The sequence below is a fragment of the Macrobrachium rosenbergii genome, chromosome 55 (genome assembly GCF_040412425.1).
Source record: "Macrobrachium rosenbergii isolate ZJJX-2024 chromosome 55, ASM4041242v1, whole genome shotgun sequence".
Lineage (NCBI taxonomy): Eukaryota > Metazoa > Arthropoda > Malacostraca > Decapoda > Palaemonidae > Macrobrachium > Macrobrachium rosenbergii.
This window is the reverse complement of record NC_089795.1, coordinates 84,690,163-84,707,344: the sequence shown is the minus strand read 5'-3', so window position 1 is coordinate 84,707,344 and position 17,182 is coordinate 84,690,163. Positions and strand designations below refer to the sequence as shown.

The window sequence follows — 17,182 nt, the reverse complement described above, 5'->3', positions numbered from 1 at the left end:
CTCCCATGGTAAACAAAACATCATTCTAGTGGGGTGGGTGCTAACATGGAATGCGACTAGTGTTGCCTTGTATACAGTCCATGAGTAGTGCATGGGCTTGTATCGGCACCTCTCTCTCGTTGGGACTTTTGACATTGGGAATCTCTATAGGATAAGGTTCCGTGTTTTTGTAGTTCACCCTTTTCCATACACGACTCCATCTTCTGGAGCTCGCTCTGGGGTAGTAACTCCAGCATTTCATTTAGCTTTCTCTGGTATCTAGCAACGGAATTACCTAGAAATAAGTGCTGAATGGACTTATTTCACCGGGTGACACGGGCCCCTCTCCAGAAATAGATTTTCCTTTGTCAAAATCCTTTTATTATTTCTTATATTTTACTTGGCCTGCAGTGGAACAGTCTCACTTCTAAGGGTCTGCCTCTGCCTGTTTTTAATAGTCTTGCCTAGCTTTAATCAGTGTTTGGTCACCCTCAGGCTTTAATGATATTTGTCTCTCTAATGTTTTCACTAAAATGTTTCTTGCAAATACTATTTGCCATTTTTCAACCGTTGGACCAAATCATTGCTAAAACTGGGCCTTTAACCAGGAGAACAATTCTGCTGTGTGTATATATTTATATGAAGATATAACAATGAATTGACTCTGAAGGAATTTTGGAACCACTACACGTATACACAGATAAGTGCTTGGGATAGATAAAGCAGATATAATTTGAATGGGCCCATGGTAAGGGATATGTGTTCAAATGTTTTCATTCCTAATATATTTTTGAGAAGTTAGAGGATCTTGAAACTTGACCAAGAATTTTCATTCTTGGGTATGTTACCCCCAAAATTTTGGAAATAGAAGCTGAGGATGTCACCTTCTGGCATTCCATATTTTCCTTAACAAGGACCTCATTGTGCTGGAGAAGCAGATGATCGAGGGAGGAGGAAATTGTTAGCTGAAGACCAGCAAATCTCAGGCAATTAAATGCTAATGCTCTTAGGGTTTGACAAAAAGCCTTTTAATGAGAACAGTATGATAAGGTTGTTTGAGGATGATAGACTCTAAATTAATTTTCACTTGTTTTCAAGAGGAATCATGGATTTGCTTATAAACATTTTACAAGGAGTCTTGGAAGAAGCAGATGAAGAAATGTGTTGGGATCTCAGGCCTTGATCAGTTATTTCAAGATGGGTCTCAACAAGATATCTACATAATTCTGGAGTTCCAAAGGGTGAGATTCTTAGTCTGAATTCTTCACTTTTGTATATAAGAAATTTAAATGTTTTGATAAATTGTAATAAATTTTATAAAACTGTTACTTAAGTTATATTAACAACTTAGTACTGTAGCCTCTATTGCAAAGTGTACAACCCAATAATTTTATCATTGCAGAAGTTAGCTCAATCGTGACTCCCCTGAACCTGGCCTCTCCAGCTCTAAATGAAAACTTAGTTTACCAGATCTTTTCATTTTTTACAATTTTGTTACAGGTGGATTGTTTTTATACTGTAATATTTAATATTCTAGAAATGCAAAAAAATTTTCATTATCATTATTGGAATTTTATCCTCTTTTCAAGTGAAAATTTCTGGACTCCCTGTATACAAATCAGGCCTCTTCAGTTTACAAAGGTAAGCAAAATCACTTTTTTTTTCTTTTAAATCATTTTTTCCTTGTATTTACAACACTTTGTTCATCTGTGCAGATGTACTCTGGTATATAACAAGTCATTTATCTTTTCATTCCAGAAATGACAGTGGTCCCCTCCTCAATCACCTGCACCATGTAATTTGCATGATCAGATCAGATACTCACATAAAAAAAATATTTTTATAGATTTTTTGTAACATTTTATAAAATTTTTTAGTAAATTTTTAACAAAATGAAGGTTTAGACTCCCAAACCATTCAACTGTTTCCAATCAAACCTGTTCTACAGTATCATCTAATTGCAAATTTTCATCCAATTTATGCAACCACTAAAATTACTGAAGGTTGAAATTTTTTTTTTAATAAATTGTTATACATTTTATCTATTTATTAAATATTTAACCATAGATTTATTCTAATTTTATCAATTTTATCATTTCTGCAGACAAGCACCTTCTGGAGCCTTCCTTGAGCTTCAGGGCTCTGCTAAGAATCTAATGCATTGCTAACATTTTCAAAATCAAGAAATGTAAGAGAATTTTCTACCCCTTTGGTTCATTTTTCATGAATGTTTTATACATTGTTTACAAATACTGTAGGTCCGTTGTACTAACCAGTGATTTCTGCTGGCAAATAAAAATCCCTAATCATTCCAGGCTCCCTAACATTGTACACCTCCATTGGTTCAAAGCCTAGCTCTTTAAAAATCACTGCTCAGTTCTGCAGGTAAAATTCAGAGAAAAAAATTTAAAATTTGTATACATTTTTGTTTATTTGCTTTATAAAAATATAAAAATCTGCAAAACCATGTATGAAGTACTATTTTAAACTGTGAGTATAAACAACTAATAAGAAATCTTTTTTCAGAATCATTTTAAATGTTTTTTTGAAAAAACCAACATTTTCCATAAACTGTGCAATGTATTTGAAATCAAAGAGTAGAATGGGTTTTTAATTTTTATAAATCTTTGATTGAATATTTATTTATGTAAAAGTTTTACCATTCAGTAAACAAAATGTATTTCAGTTGAGTCTGTAGTTTATATTAAATTATTACAGAACATATACTTCGTTTTTTACTAAAAATTTCAAAATTACTTTTTCAACCATAAATGCATTTTGTATATCTACATTAAAATACTCAGGTATAAGTCATTTTTCTACATTTTTGTTTAAACTTTTGGATGCAGTTCTAAATGAAGGTTTTTAGACAAAGTGACTAAATAATTTCTGGATTTTCAGCATTTGCCAGAGAGGATTAAAAAGGGCATTGAATATCAAAAATTCACTCAAAAAGAACAATATTGTGTGCAAGAAACTTAAATCTGTTTGTTAAAAATTTCAATTTATATTTCAATCCATTGAAAAATACTGGAATATATAAGAGTGTTTTTGCAAACAAAGTTTTTAAATTTAAATTTGATGGTTGACATAAATCAAGTATAATCTTGAGTGTAAATGCTTGATAATTTTTGCAAGGTATTGATTTATATGAAAATATTTCAAACTGATAAAATGCTTTCAACCATGCAATTTTAAAAAGATAAACAAGATGAGCAACGTTGCAGCACTTTTGCTATATAACACCTTATGAAACGACTAATATAAAACCAATGATAAATTTTCATAAAATATATTTTACAATGAAATATTATTTAAGATTTAATATTTCAGCCTGTAAAATTCTTTTCAAAGTTTTTTTTTTTAAAGGATATTAAAAGTACTTTATAATCAAAATTTAATTAGACCACATTCTGAACCAATTGCTATCATTAACATTAACTTTTAAAAATAAAGTTTTTATTTCTTTCAAAAAGTTTAACCACTTAAGATATTTAAAACAGGATTGCTCCATAAATTGTCAATAAACAGTCACTGATTTATGACATATATCAATTTTGACATTTTTATGGTACAACATATGCTTTTTGCTATGAAATGTACCTGTCATGCTAAATAAAACTAGTTCACATTTACAGCAGATATTGAAATTTATGTTGTTACAATTGTGCAATTGAATGAATGGCACTGGATTGTTTTGTAATGTTACCTTATTTCTCTATTCTCAATTTTTTAAATTTTTTTTGTCTGTTAAATAAAGCTTAGGAACCTTATTTTTTTTTTGAACATTTTTACCATAAAATTAAGGTTGTTAGCATCATCAACTTCTCATTTTGTTGCAAAATAAAGGTAAATGATTGAATTTTTTCTGCATTAGAATGTAACTCCCTTTTTTCAAGGTTACAATTCATTTTTAACCAACTTTGGTTATTAAAATAAAAGTTAAAACAATTAGCATAAGATTTATATTAAGCTTATATTAAATTTATAAAGTTTGTCAAGCTGATGGTCTATTCTGTCATACCTTGTATTCTGACATGAAATTGCACATTTCATATATAAAACTTTATCTCCAGTGTTCACCATTGTAAAATTTTGTTTTGACAGAGTGCATGTGAAATGAGTTAAATGTATGGCATTAGCTAAATATTTCTTGTTCATTGTTAAGGGTTATTCAACTGATAATTTTTTTGTATAAAATGTCTAGTTACAAAAACTATATATAACATAAAAAGCTCTCCTTCAGGAAAAAACCTCAACAAATACTGACCCCATTGTCTTCTCGGCTTCTCTCAGGTTTCGCTAAATTAAAATAAAAAGAATACCACTAAAACAGCTGATCAATTAGTTTCAAAATAGGAACAAACTGTTATCTTCAGTAAAAGCCCCAAACATTTACAGAATGGACTGCAATAAAACTGCCACCTGTTATTTGTTATTAAAACACAATAAATTTACTGTTTTTAGCAAATTTGTTGTCCAATAAAAAAGATTGATTCTTCATTCTGGCTAATAAAACACAAACAACATGTTGAATGACAATGTACCATCTTCTTGGCTGCAAAATAGTTAAGGCTTCTTTTCTACTTTTTCATAAATATCAGATCATCTGCTCCAACTAAGCAACAACAAAATCAAAGAAGCTCCTTAATAACAAACAGGATTTCTCCTCGTTTTTATGTGGAAGGATCTTGAATTCCCTGACCTGGTGGTTCAAATTTTTCAGCTCCAAATACAAAAACAAAAATTCATTAACCTGATTTGGTTTCTGTTGAAGATGCCCGTACTTAACAAAACCAGAACTCCAGGAATAATAAAATTAACCTGTTATCTTTGTGTCAGTTTTCCCAGTGTAAAAGTAATTAATTTGCAAAAGGATCCAGATTTTCAGAATACAGGTTCTCAATTTTAGTTTTAGTTTTATGGATGTATTCATTTTATTAATCTTAAATTAGCTAGAATCTAAAAACTGAGGTGAACAAATCAAACTTGGACTGACATTTTTGTGGTAAGGCATAAAAAGATGAAGTGGACATTTTAGTTTTTCAAAACTGATGGTTAAAGGTTTGATTGAGCAGTCAATGTTGCTCCATCAAACTGGAAAAAAAATATGTTACTGAATTTATTCAATTAGGGGACAAAGTCAATTTTAAATATTAGATTTATTCTACATAAAAATTTTCATATACAGAATATATCAACTTTCAGTAAAATGACAATAACAGTTCTCTTCCTGATTTATCAAATGTATATTTTAGGGATGTGTTTCCTGTGTTCAAAATAATATCTGATTTATGTCTCAGAAACCAGGTATACAAAACAAAGGTTCTCAGGACAAAATTTCTCATAAAAGAAATTTCCATGTCTTGCATTTCCCTTTTCCTCCAGTTTTTAGATGACATAAAAAGGGATTTTGACAAAGGAAAAATCTATTTCTGAGGAAGGTCCCGTGTCACCCGGTGAAATTCCATTACAGCACGAATTTCTAGGTATAACATTGCTAGATATACCAGAGAAAAAGAGTTTCAGGAAAGCTGGGGTTACTACCCCAGTCGAGCGTCTTCTAGGAAGGCGTCGGTATAAGAAGGGGTGAGTGAATTACCACTACCACGGAAACCTACTCGAAAGATCTCTCCTTATCAAAATCCCGGAACAGAGCGGTGAGCCGTTACAGCCCCCACACCAAACACCCGTTGGTTGAGCGACACCAGCGCCACCTACCTCATTCCATGCTAGCACTAACCCCAGACTTGGCATGTGCAAGAGGGGAAGAGTACTATTTGATTCAGGGAGGGTCACCATGACACGGGACCTTCCTCAGAAATAGATTTTCCTCTGTCAAAATCCCTTTTCTGAGTCAGTCCGTGTCAGCCGGTGAAATCGTGATAGAGAATCATGCCAAGGCTGCAACTACCAGGAAAAAGAAATGGGGATAATCTGAAGAAAAGGCAAAAATTTTACCAAAATAATTTTAATTAAGCAATCTTATTCCTGTAGCAAGAATACTAAGACTAAGGCATACTAAATCTAAGGCACATCAAAAACTTAATACTATGAAACATGGGCAGGTTCCCGCACGACGGAGAAAAAGCCCCAAAAACCTTAAAATTACTTAAAGCAAATGAAACATGAAAAGCGCACAAAATAACTGCAAATATAACCTTAATACTATACCGTAAACTTAGGCTAAACACGTAAGAGACAAAATCAATGAACATTAATATATACATTCATCTGGGGTACATGGAACCAAATAAAAACTGTCCAGTACCCCACAAGAAAAACAATCATGGCATGTCAGATTACACTTTTTTCCATCAACAGGTACAAGAAACAACAATATGAGGAGCCAGGCAGTGAGGTATAATCAACCAGGAGAATAAGCAGAAAAGTAAATGAGGCAGGCGGGCGGGGGAAAGGAAAGGACAAGGATATGATTAATTAAGGTGGGGAGATGACACTTCCCACAGCTATGGTAGAAAATTTCAGGGCTTCGAGCGATTTTAAATAGTGGCGTTTAAACACTAGAGGTGATTTCCAACCCGTAAATTTAGATAACTCTGAAAAGTCCATATTATGAAAGTAATTAATGAAGTAGCAACTGCTCGAATATCATGAACCTTGGGAACTGAATCTGGGTTGGCCTGTTTAATGAAATATAAAATTTGTTGTCTTATAGCATTTAGTGAAAGAGTACCACCTTTCTCCTGATAAAAAGAGGACCCGACTTACTCTGTGGAGTTCTTAAAAGGTAAGATTTAAGTGTATAAACTGGACATAAAGACTGGTCTTGAGGAAGGGCACCACCTTCCAAGGAGACCACCTGTCCTGTGGGTCTTCGTTCTTAGCTAAAAATCTAGGGTCAGGGAAAGGAGGACCTCTCCAGATGGGAGGAAGTTCACATAATTATCACCTCTAGTGAGAGCCGACAGCTCTGAGATTCTAGCACCTGAAGCCAAGCTAATCAAAAATAAAGTCTTCCTTAACAGATCCTGATAAGAGCAATGAAAGTTATCCATCTCTGATGCTAACTTAAGGACGTCATTGAGAAACCACGTAACAGACTGTGGGCGTGATACTGGTCTCAGACGAGCGCATGCTCTGGGGATAGATGAAAAGTAGGAATCTGTGAGGTCGATTTTAAAGCCGTAAAGAAATACTTTCTTTAATGCTGACTTGATTGTGGTAATAGTGGCCCCAGCAAGGCCTTTTTCAAACAATGATCTAAAGAAGGAAACTCCTAAATTAGCTGTCATGATTTTGGCTTCAGATGCTTTTAGGAAGGAGGCTAATTTTTTGACTGCTGAATCATATTGTCTAATAGTAGAATCTCTTTTATCTGATTCTAAAAACAGAGTGTTGACAGGGTCAATGTTCGCTCCTTTTTGAGCTGCAATTTTATAAAGTCCATAAAACTAGGGCATTCTGAATTCTTGAGGAAGCTGACACAGTCTTGGTTTGTACTGTCTGAGTCAGAATGGGCTTGGGAATCCGAAGACTCCGTGAAATCCCAGTTCCTGAAGAAGAGGAACCAATTGCTCTTCGGCCAATAGGGGGCTACTAGGGCTAATTGACCTTTGAATGTCCTGAGTTTGTGTAAAACTTTCAGCAGTAAATTTATTGGGGAAAAGATAAATCTTCTCCCAATTGTTCCAATCTACTGTCATTGCGTCTATGGCGAACGCCTGAGGGTCCAGGTTGGGAGCCACATAACAGGGGAGCTTGAAGTTGCTCTCCGTTGCGAACAGATCCACTTGGAGGCCCGGAACCCGGCGGCAAATCCATTTGAAAGATTCCACGTCCAGGGACCACTCCGTCTCCAACGGAGCAAGCCTGGACAGGGAATCCGCCACCACGTTCCGCACCCCGCTAGGTGGGTGGCTGACAGGTGCCAGCCGTGCTTGTTCGCCAGGGAGAAGATAGCAACCATTACTTGGTTTTACTCGGCCTGATTTGGAGCCGCCCCTGTTGATGCAATGAACTACCACTGCGCTGTCAATACCAACCTGATATGAATCCGGTTGGGGGCGGATTTTCTTCAGAGTTAGAAATACCGCCATAGCTTCCAGGGTGTTTATATGGAACTGCTGAAACATTGTGGACCACGTTCCTTGTACTTTTGTTTTGGTGAATATCCCCCCAGCCGCTTAGGGAAGCGTCTGTGTGAACAACTAGTGCCGGAGGGGGAAATTGAAGCGGAACTGTATTGGACAAGCCTCTGACTGAGGCCCAAGGTCGCAATCTTGTCTTTAAGATTTGAGGATGGAGGAGACCTTGTCTCTGAGCTTGACATTGGCTCGACTCCGCCACACTCTGTTTATGTCTTTTAATTTCGCTTTTAATAGCAGGTTTGTCACTGAGGCAAACTGAAGAGACCATCCCTTTCTTGGGACCGGCGGGATGCTGATGGATTTTTGAGAAATCTCCTGGTGAGGGATGCTATCTCTTTCCTCTTGGGAGGCGGAAGGGACAGCGTGTGAGATGACAGATCCCATTGGAGACCCAACCACTGAAACCGGGACTCCGAGTCAGGCGGGACTTCTCTCTGTTCAGTTGGAAACCCTAGCGACTCCAGGAAACTGATGACTATGGACGTGGCTTTCTGACACTCCAGAACTGTTGGTGCCCAAATTATCCAATCGTCCAAATATGCTGCTAGGGATATCCCTCGAGACCGGAGTTGTTGTACTACCGTGTCCGCCAGCTTTGTGAATATCCTGGGCGCAATGTTCAGACCGAAGGGCATGACCCTGAAGGAGTAGGCTTGATTCCCGAGTCTGAAACCGAGGAACTGAGAGAAGTTCCGCGCAACTGGGACGTGATAATAAGCGTCTGAAAGATCGATAGAGGTGGTGACGGCTCCACGCAGGAAGTAGAGTCCGTTCCTGAGCTACCGTAAGCATGCGAAACTTGTCGCATTTTATGTAGAGATTTAGACGCGACAGATCCAGGATCACTCTTTGCTGATCGGGTCTTTTTGGGAACAGTGAATAACCTGCCTTGAAACTTTTTAGGTGCCTTACTTTCTTTATTGCTCGTTTGTTGAGCAATTCTGTCACAAATCCTTTAGGATTGATGTGGGTGGCTGGTAAAACCTGGTTAGAGGAGGAGGTTTTTGATCCAGCTCCATCCTAGTCCCTTTGGACACAATGCTGTGTGCCCAAGGGCTGAAGGTCCATTGGTCCCTGAACCAAAACAGGCGACCACCTACCTGTGTTCTCTCAGTGGGAGGGAGCGGGTTTATTCCCCTACCACGTCCAGGTCTTCCCCCTTGGGGTGGTGTTGGCTTTCCTCTGTGAGGGGCTTTGCCTCTTCCTCCCCTTGCAACCCTATTAAGGCCGTGAAAGTACCACGGCCCTCATATGTGGGGTTGTATGCCGGTGAGGCCACATAGGAGGGTGCAGCTGGTTGGACCAGCACATACTGTTGGGGTGAGCCTTGGAAGTGGAAGGCTGTGCCACTGCCGAGACCGGGACGGCTTGGACTACCGCCTGATGGTGGGGCCTCTTATGCCTCCTGAAGCGTTTGCCTCCTCTCGATTGGGGGTCACGGCCGATTCTGGGGTCTTACGCTTTAGGCTGAAATGCCCCAGCGAGAACGAAGACTCTGGTTGGCCCGTGTGTCCTCGGCCATAACAGTTGTGACCTCCTCTTCCGGGAAGAGGTTAGGTCCCCAGATCGAGCTTTTCACGAGCTTGTTGGGCTCGTGACGGATAGTTGCATCGGCGAAGATGAACTTCCTACATTCCAGTCTGGCCATGATGAATTCAAATAAGTCAGACTGGAAACCTGCCAGCAAGGACTTTGCCAAAACCTGAAAGAATGGGCTCGTCCGAGCAGGAGACGGCAGTAGCTTCAGTAAGGCATACGGAGTTCAACGACCGGGCTAACTTAACCCGAGCATCAAACTCCGCTTTCAAAAGAGCTTCCGGCAGCTTGGGGAGCTGCTCACTGGTGTGTGGAAGCGCAGAGGGACCAGCTTCCCGACCGTGAAAGTGGCCGGGGCGTCTGTCCAGAACTCATTACTTCCTGGGAATACCAGGGAAGTAGGGTCTGTCTCCCTTAGCTGTGGTACCGGTTACCATCAAAGCACGCTCGGGCCGTAGCCAGAGCGACTTTGTCCAAACAAGGGGTGGGTAAGGTTGTCTCCCAGGGCAAACATGGTAAAGTTGCCCTTGAAAGCATCAACTTCGTGTTTATCTGCCTGCCACTCCGTCAGAGTGCGCAGGAGAGCCGACTGAGCTTGGTCCCTAGGGACGATGACAGTCTCCCTAGGAACCTTGTCTGACCTAATCAGGCTTCCTCCGTAAGTCTCACGAAGCCTGGGTAAGGGGGCAGGAGATCGGGGGAAGAACTCCAATTCCTCCAACCGTCTCGTGCCAAGACCATCAAGAGTCAACTTGCCATCATGTTGGATGGCCCGGAGTTCGGCACCGCCAAGGGTTTCCGACATCGAGCGGCGGGAGGTCCGCAGTGTCGGGATAACATACTGTGGTTCGGCTGGGGGTGGGTGAGCCATTCCCGCCAGTATGTTATCATGACTGGCCAGCTTCTCAGAAATCTTACTAAATCTTGAATCCAGGTCCTCCAATAAATTACCGCTTATAAAGCTGGTTAGCAAAGGCCTCTGCATCGAAAGCAGGTTGGCGAGGAGGGCTTGGTTTTGCAGCCCTCTTACTCGCGCCTTTGCTGGAGGAACCAGACTTGCTCCCGGAGGCTACAGGTCCTGAGACCTTAGCCTTCGACGGGGAAGGGCAATGCCTTCTTGGAAGACGAGGACTTGAAGCCCTTCGCCTTCCATGAAGTCTTCAACTTCAACTTTTATGGGATAGCAGATGGAGCTCTATCACCCAAGGAGGAAGACTTCACAAAGCCTGCAAAGGAAGAAACAGATGAAGCAGGGGAGTCAAATAAAGGGGGCCCGCCCCAACAACCTCACCTACCTCACCACTTACCACCTGGTCCTGCTCTGTGCCATTGGTTCTAGGTCCAGATTAATGGCGTTTCATCCTCCGAGACCTCAGCGTGAGGATATCCGGCCTTGGGGGTGGCTGGGTCTCATCCCGGATCTGCTGGATGATAGGGGTGGCAAGATCTTCAGGCACTGCTGCCGCCACCTTGCAGGGTAGAGCAAGTCCCTCAACCTATCGTCGAGGACGTGGGGCTTCCCTGACGAACGTTCCTTCCAAACCCAGCCACCCAGGCCGGAGGGGATTCCAAGGCAGACTTCTTGGAAGTTTCGTCCGCCTGTAAGAAAACCAACAATTAGCTAAGGACGAAAAACCATTCCGGGAACCTCATAAACAATATATACTATACAATATGAGGAGCAAAAGCAGAGTAATGTAAAGACTGTCACTTACCGGCTCATCCTGGACAGTTGTGCAGAGAGCAAAGCAAACCTCACAACCATCAGGGTGCCAAACAACCAGGTCATCCAGGCGGACCGATTTTTAGCGTGGGTCCGGCAAACTACGTGACCGTGGTCTCCTGTTGGAGGAGGCGTGCACCCTTCTCCTCACAGCGAACAGTCTGTAAGTGAAAATACATGAACCTCCCACCCTAAGCAAACTAAAGCTGGCAAGGCCGGAAACTCAACTGCATCCGGAATACTCCGGTGGAGAAAGAACTCCCTTATCATAAACTGGGCCAATAAGCTCTAAATTACTAGAGTGGAAGGTAAATTTCAGACCCGGAGTACTCCGGGAATGAAGGGAGAGACCAGGAACTAACCATAGGGCTGCCAGTAAAATAACGGCGGAGACCCTGGTATAGGACCGGACTCACGAATATATATATATAATAAATAAAGGAGAGTACTCCTGTAGATAAAAAAATAGACTTATCTAAAAAATAAAAAATAATAACAATAACAAGTGATGGTAAGAAACTGAAGAGGACGGAGGGATCCGCTCCCCTATAAAATGAAAAACCTTCCGCCTTTACTTCCCCCCGGAGAAACAAGGCGGGTAAAATGCTTATCTGAACATAACATAGGTGAAGCAAAATATACCACTGCCAACGTAACCCGACGAGGAGGAATTTCTTGTGACCTGTTGAACACGTTCGAGTAAACAAACCACCAACCCCAATACAGCGATGCTTTTCTTATGGGAGGGAGCGAATCCCTCAACCAACAAGAGAAGTCCTGAACTCGGAGAAAACGCCATCTAGCGTCACCCGCACGAGTTTAAGGCTGGAGAGGGAGGAGGGGGGGGGGTAGGAGGAGTAGGCTACCAGGAAGGAACAGGAGACGGGAGAAACATTCACCCGCTCAACTGCAATTTTAAGACCATGAATCTTGGAGGGGTAATATAACTGGAAGGGAGCCAAGTATTAAGCCCGACTCCTACCTAGGCGAAGCCTAATATGGACCTAACCTTGGTATAGGCTAGGAAAAGGAGTGAGTGCAGGAGGGGGGAAGCAACAAGGAGAGAGAAACTTTGTGCCGAGAACCAGCCGGGATCGAGAATGGCAGGCAAGGGGGCGCTAGCCTTGAGGAAACACAACCAAAGAACTCGATTCCCCCCCTGAATGGAGGGAGAGAACCAAGGGGCTCACTCTGCCCACCGAAAAACGATCCCGAGGAAAACAGCAACAAAACTCCCTCAACCTGAGCTCCACACCCAGGGCAAAGGGATGGAAGCAAACAAGCCTACTCTACAAAATAACCATCACTCACAAAAATGGAATGTGCTCAAACAGAGAGCGTAGCCTACCTGGGGGAGTTTGGTTAGATCTGAGGCTGCCGCCAGCACCTGAGGTAAACCACAATAAAATAATAAAAACAATAAAATTAAAAATAAAACTAAAAGAGAGCACCATCTTCAATCAAATTAATTAGCCTAGTAAGACCAAAACAATAGGAACCCAACTGGGGGGACCTAGATGGGGCATCACTCTCAAAAGGCCAGTGGGCCAGGGATTAATTGATAAGAAAAAGGAGTGCCACCGTAAGGGAACCACCAGGAAGGGAACCAATGGGGGCAAAATATCTATAACGACGAGGAGACAACACCAACTGAAAAGAACAGAAGGAGATATATATCACCGGTCGAAATGGCTGGCTGGGGACGCCGTATATACATAATAAGATCTCAATATTTATGAAAATACGAGACTATAACAGCCAAAAAATAGAACAAAACCCCACAAGAAGATGGTACTTAACTTGGAAATGGTAAAGCTGCTCGACGCCATCGTAAAAGCAGAAAAAATCCAAAATGATGGAAGAGCACACAAAACAAATCAAGATTCACGTGCTAGAAAATGGAATGAGGTAGGTGGCGCTGGTGTCGCCGTCCTGGCGGTGTTTGGTGTGGGGCTGTAACGGCTCACCGCTCTGTTCAGGGTTTTTGATAAGGAGAGATCTTTCGAGTAGGTTTCCGTGGTAGTGGTAATTCACTCACCTTCTTATACCGACGTCTTCCTAGAAGGCGCTCGACTGGGGGTAGTAACCCCAGCTTTCCTGAAAGCTCTTTTTCTCTGGTATATCTAGCATTATTATACCTAGAAATTCGTGCTGTAATGGAATTTCACCGGCTGACACGGGACTGGACTCAGAAAAATATATATATATATGTATATATAAACTATATATATATTTTATATATATATATATATATATATATATATATATATATATATATATATATATATATATATATATATATATATATATATATATATATATATATATATATATATATATATATATATATATATATATATATATATATATATATATATATATATATACTGTATAGTAATGCAGAATCTATTTCAAGAAATAAAATTTTTACATTTTACTATACTGTACTATGATGGGACAATCAATTCTGTGTTTTTTTTAATTTAATTAAAAAAAACAACTCTATTCTTTTAGGCAATTCTTATTTAATGTATATGTTGATTCATTCTGAAGTTTAATTCCTTACTTGTCTTTAACATATGAAATCAATTACAAAAACCATAAAATACAGTCCTAACAAAATGTAAAAATCCATAACAGATTTTAATAATAAACAGAAAAAGAAAGAAAACTTACCTGCCATTCCTCGGGACCTGATATGCTTCACTTTGTCAGGATTTTTATATCTATGGGAATATTGAAAATAAAAAAAAAAAAGGTTAGAACATCCCTCAAATGCACTTATGTGGCACTGACCATAAAAGTACTGTAGTAACAATACCTCACATTAAACTCAAATAAATACAAGCATTAGAGCACCTACCAAAAAGCTGTGGACCCCTTGTTGAAATGTAAGAATGCAACAAGCCTAATGTGGATTTCATACAAAAACAAGTTTCTCAGAGAGAGAAATAAAACACCAATTATCAGCAAGCTAATCACATAAGACTTTCTCAATTCTTAATCACATACTCAACACTATCCATATTATCAACTGATATGGATCACAAATTGCTTAAGGAAGCATGTGCCATTAAAAAGGTCAAACTCTGAAAGTGGTTTTCATTAAGTAGTCAAACAGCAAGACTTTCAAGTCATAAAAACCAGATAAGGCTGACCATATCCATATGAATCCTGTTCTACAGCTGATCCCTCCTCCAGTCTTAGCAGGAAACTAATGAACTTTATATCATTTGACTGCCTATCACTGCTTAAACAGTTCTTCTGTGTGCTACCAAAGCCATTATTGTTCTTAATGGGGTGGAGATAATACCTGAAATATTATGTTCTGCCATTCCCTTTGCTTTTATTTATAAGGGCATAATCTTATATATATATATATATATATATATATATATATATATATATATATATATATATATATATATATATATATATATATATATATATAATATATATATATATCTAATCATGAGTATCTACAATAATTTCAAATCGTTAATATCAAATTCACAAGGGCATTTCAGAACAAAGTATTCTCCATGATGGATAATTTAAAAACAGTGGACGTTACCAAAATCATAAATGGTGGAACACACTCCACTATATTCTTATGTTAAATTTATCCATGTCAAAAAATACATGTTAATGTATTAAGCTAATTAATAAAATGTTTAAATGAAAATACAGTGGTACTTACTGTTCATTTATCACTTATATAAATTCCCTTCAGTGATAATTCTCCATCGTCTGCAATACTTTATAGAATAATTTGTTAAACTGTGAATTTGATATTAAAATTTGTAAAAAAATCATTTGTCTTAGGGTCATGATTGTATATAAATCATGGTGTGATAAAAATTTCTCATTATATATATATATATATATATATATATATATATATATATATATATATATATATATATTCAAAGAATAATTAAAAAATACATGTCTGCTCTTCAAGAATAAACCAAATTAATAAAATGGAAAATATTCAATAACAATACCTGACGAACAATTTTCACTGTAATTACTGAACTTGGATATATAGGAAAGATGGAACTTACATGTAAACAACAATCACCATTATGAACAAAAGCAGAAGTACAGTTATTATGGTAATTAATACCATGTTGGACTGTGAGGATGATGGGGGGGCCACAGTCACCAGTGAGCGCAGTTCTTGCCATATATATGCTTTCTTGTCTGCAACAAAAGGGATTTGGACGCCCTTAATTAGAATTCATTGTTAAACTGTTATTTTAATTGGCATTGAAATATTTGTAAAAAAATCACACTGCAAAGATGCCAAAGTCCAGGATTAGAGATGTAAGTGAATTTTTGAGTTTACTCTTTCCATATATATATTTTATATTACACCCTACCTGTACATATATATATATATATATATATATATATAAGTTTGATATATATATATATATATATATATATATATATATATTATACATATATATAAAACATAATTACATATATATAGTACATATATATATATATATATATATATATATATATATATATATATATATATATATATATATATATATATATATATTATATAATTATATATATACAGTAATACTTCAGTCCTACACGATTTGAGTTGCACAATTCACACACACACACCAACTTTTCACTGGAACCTAACTAATGGGCATACGCGATTTTTCACAGACACACGAAATTCTCGAAAATCCTGCAGAAGTGGGTGTTTTAATTTTTGAAGTAATTTACAAGTTCTCATGCTTTTATGTGTAAAATCTGTATGAAAAATGCATTTCATTCTTTTATTTGTAAAACGTGTATGAAAAATGCATTTCAAGCTTTTATGTGTAAAATCTGTATGAAAAATGCATTTCATGTTTTAATGTACAATATCTCTATGACAAATGCATTTCATGCTTTCATGTTTAAAATCTCTATGAAAAATGCATTTCATGCTTTCATGTGTAAAATCTGTATCGAAAATGTATTATTTTTATTTTTGTACATGCATAAATATGATGCAAAGGTAATTTCAGCACATTCACTTAGTGTACTTTTACAAGATGTGATACCCATTTGCAAAGTTACTGCACTTCTCAAAGATGATACCCCTGCAGAAAATGCTTGTTTAATGTTTGAAGTACATTTATAAGTTTTCATGCTTTTAACAGTAAAATCGATATGGAAAATTTATATTTATATTTCTGTACATAAATATCATACAAGTATTATGTCCACTTGCAAAGTCTTTGTCACAGGGACTTTACATGACCTTGAGATGAGGTTGTTCAGTCGCGTTCATTTGATAAAATGAATTGGTTAATGTAATATCAGAGATGTAACTAAGAGTTGTATAAGTGTCATTCTTTGAAAATTACTCTGTTCACCTCTGAGAAAAGTGCTGGTGCAATCTGTATGTGCATGTAATTACAGCACGTTCAGTTGGTGTACTTTTACAAGATGTGATACCCTTCGTTACTGCATTTTTCAAAGATGATACCCCTGTAGAAAGTGTGTTTAATTTTTAAGTTTTCGTGTTTTTAGGTGTAAAATCAGAATGGACAATTTGTATTTATATATTTGCGCATAAATACGATACAAAAGCAGTACAGTTTACTTTATTACAGTATCTCTCTCTCTCTCATTCGTCATTACCTGTACAGTATATAATTTTAAATTGATTGAATTTTACCTTCTAAGAACATTATGTACATGTTTTCGATATTTTATGGAATTGTACTTTTGTTGACTGACACGACGTTTTGCCTAGTGACGCAAAGAAAACGGCTTTTACTCTAAGTGACAAAGAAAACGGCATCCCATGAATTAG

The 17,182-nt window shown here is 37.9% G+C and overlaps 1 protein-coding gene and 1 long non-coding RNA gene across 2 annotated transcripts in view; both read right to left on the bottom strand.

The window, feature by feature from the left end:
- Window positions 1–17,182, bottom strand: part of LOC136835554 (receptor-type tyrosine-protein phosphatase epsilon-like) — a 282,453-nt gene that overhangs the window by 207,609 nt on the left and 57,662 nt on the right. The gene's annotated exons all lie outside the window — the stretch shown is intronic.
- The window catches only part of LOC136835561 (uncharacterized), a 27,772-nt gene continuing 24,408 nt past the window's right edge, over window positions 13,819–17,182 (bottom strand). Inside the window, exons 6-7 of the long non-coding RNA XR_010852189.1 lie at window positions 15,417–15,555; window positions 13,819–14,075 (exon numbers count right to left, since the gene is read on the bottom strand). This is a non-coding gene — a long non-coding RNA (uncharacterized lncRNA). The remainder of the gene's footprint in view (window positions 14,076–15,416; window positions 15,556–17,182) is intronic.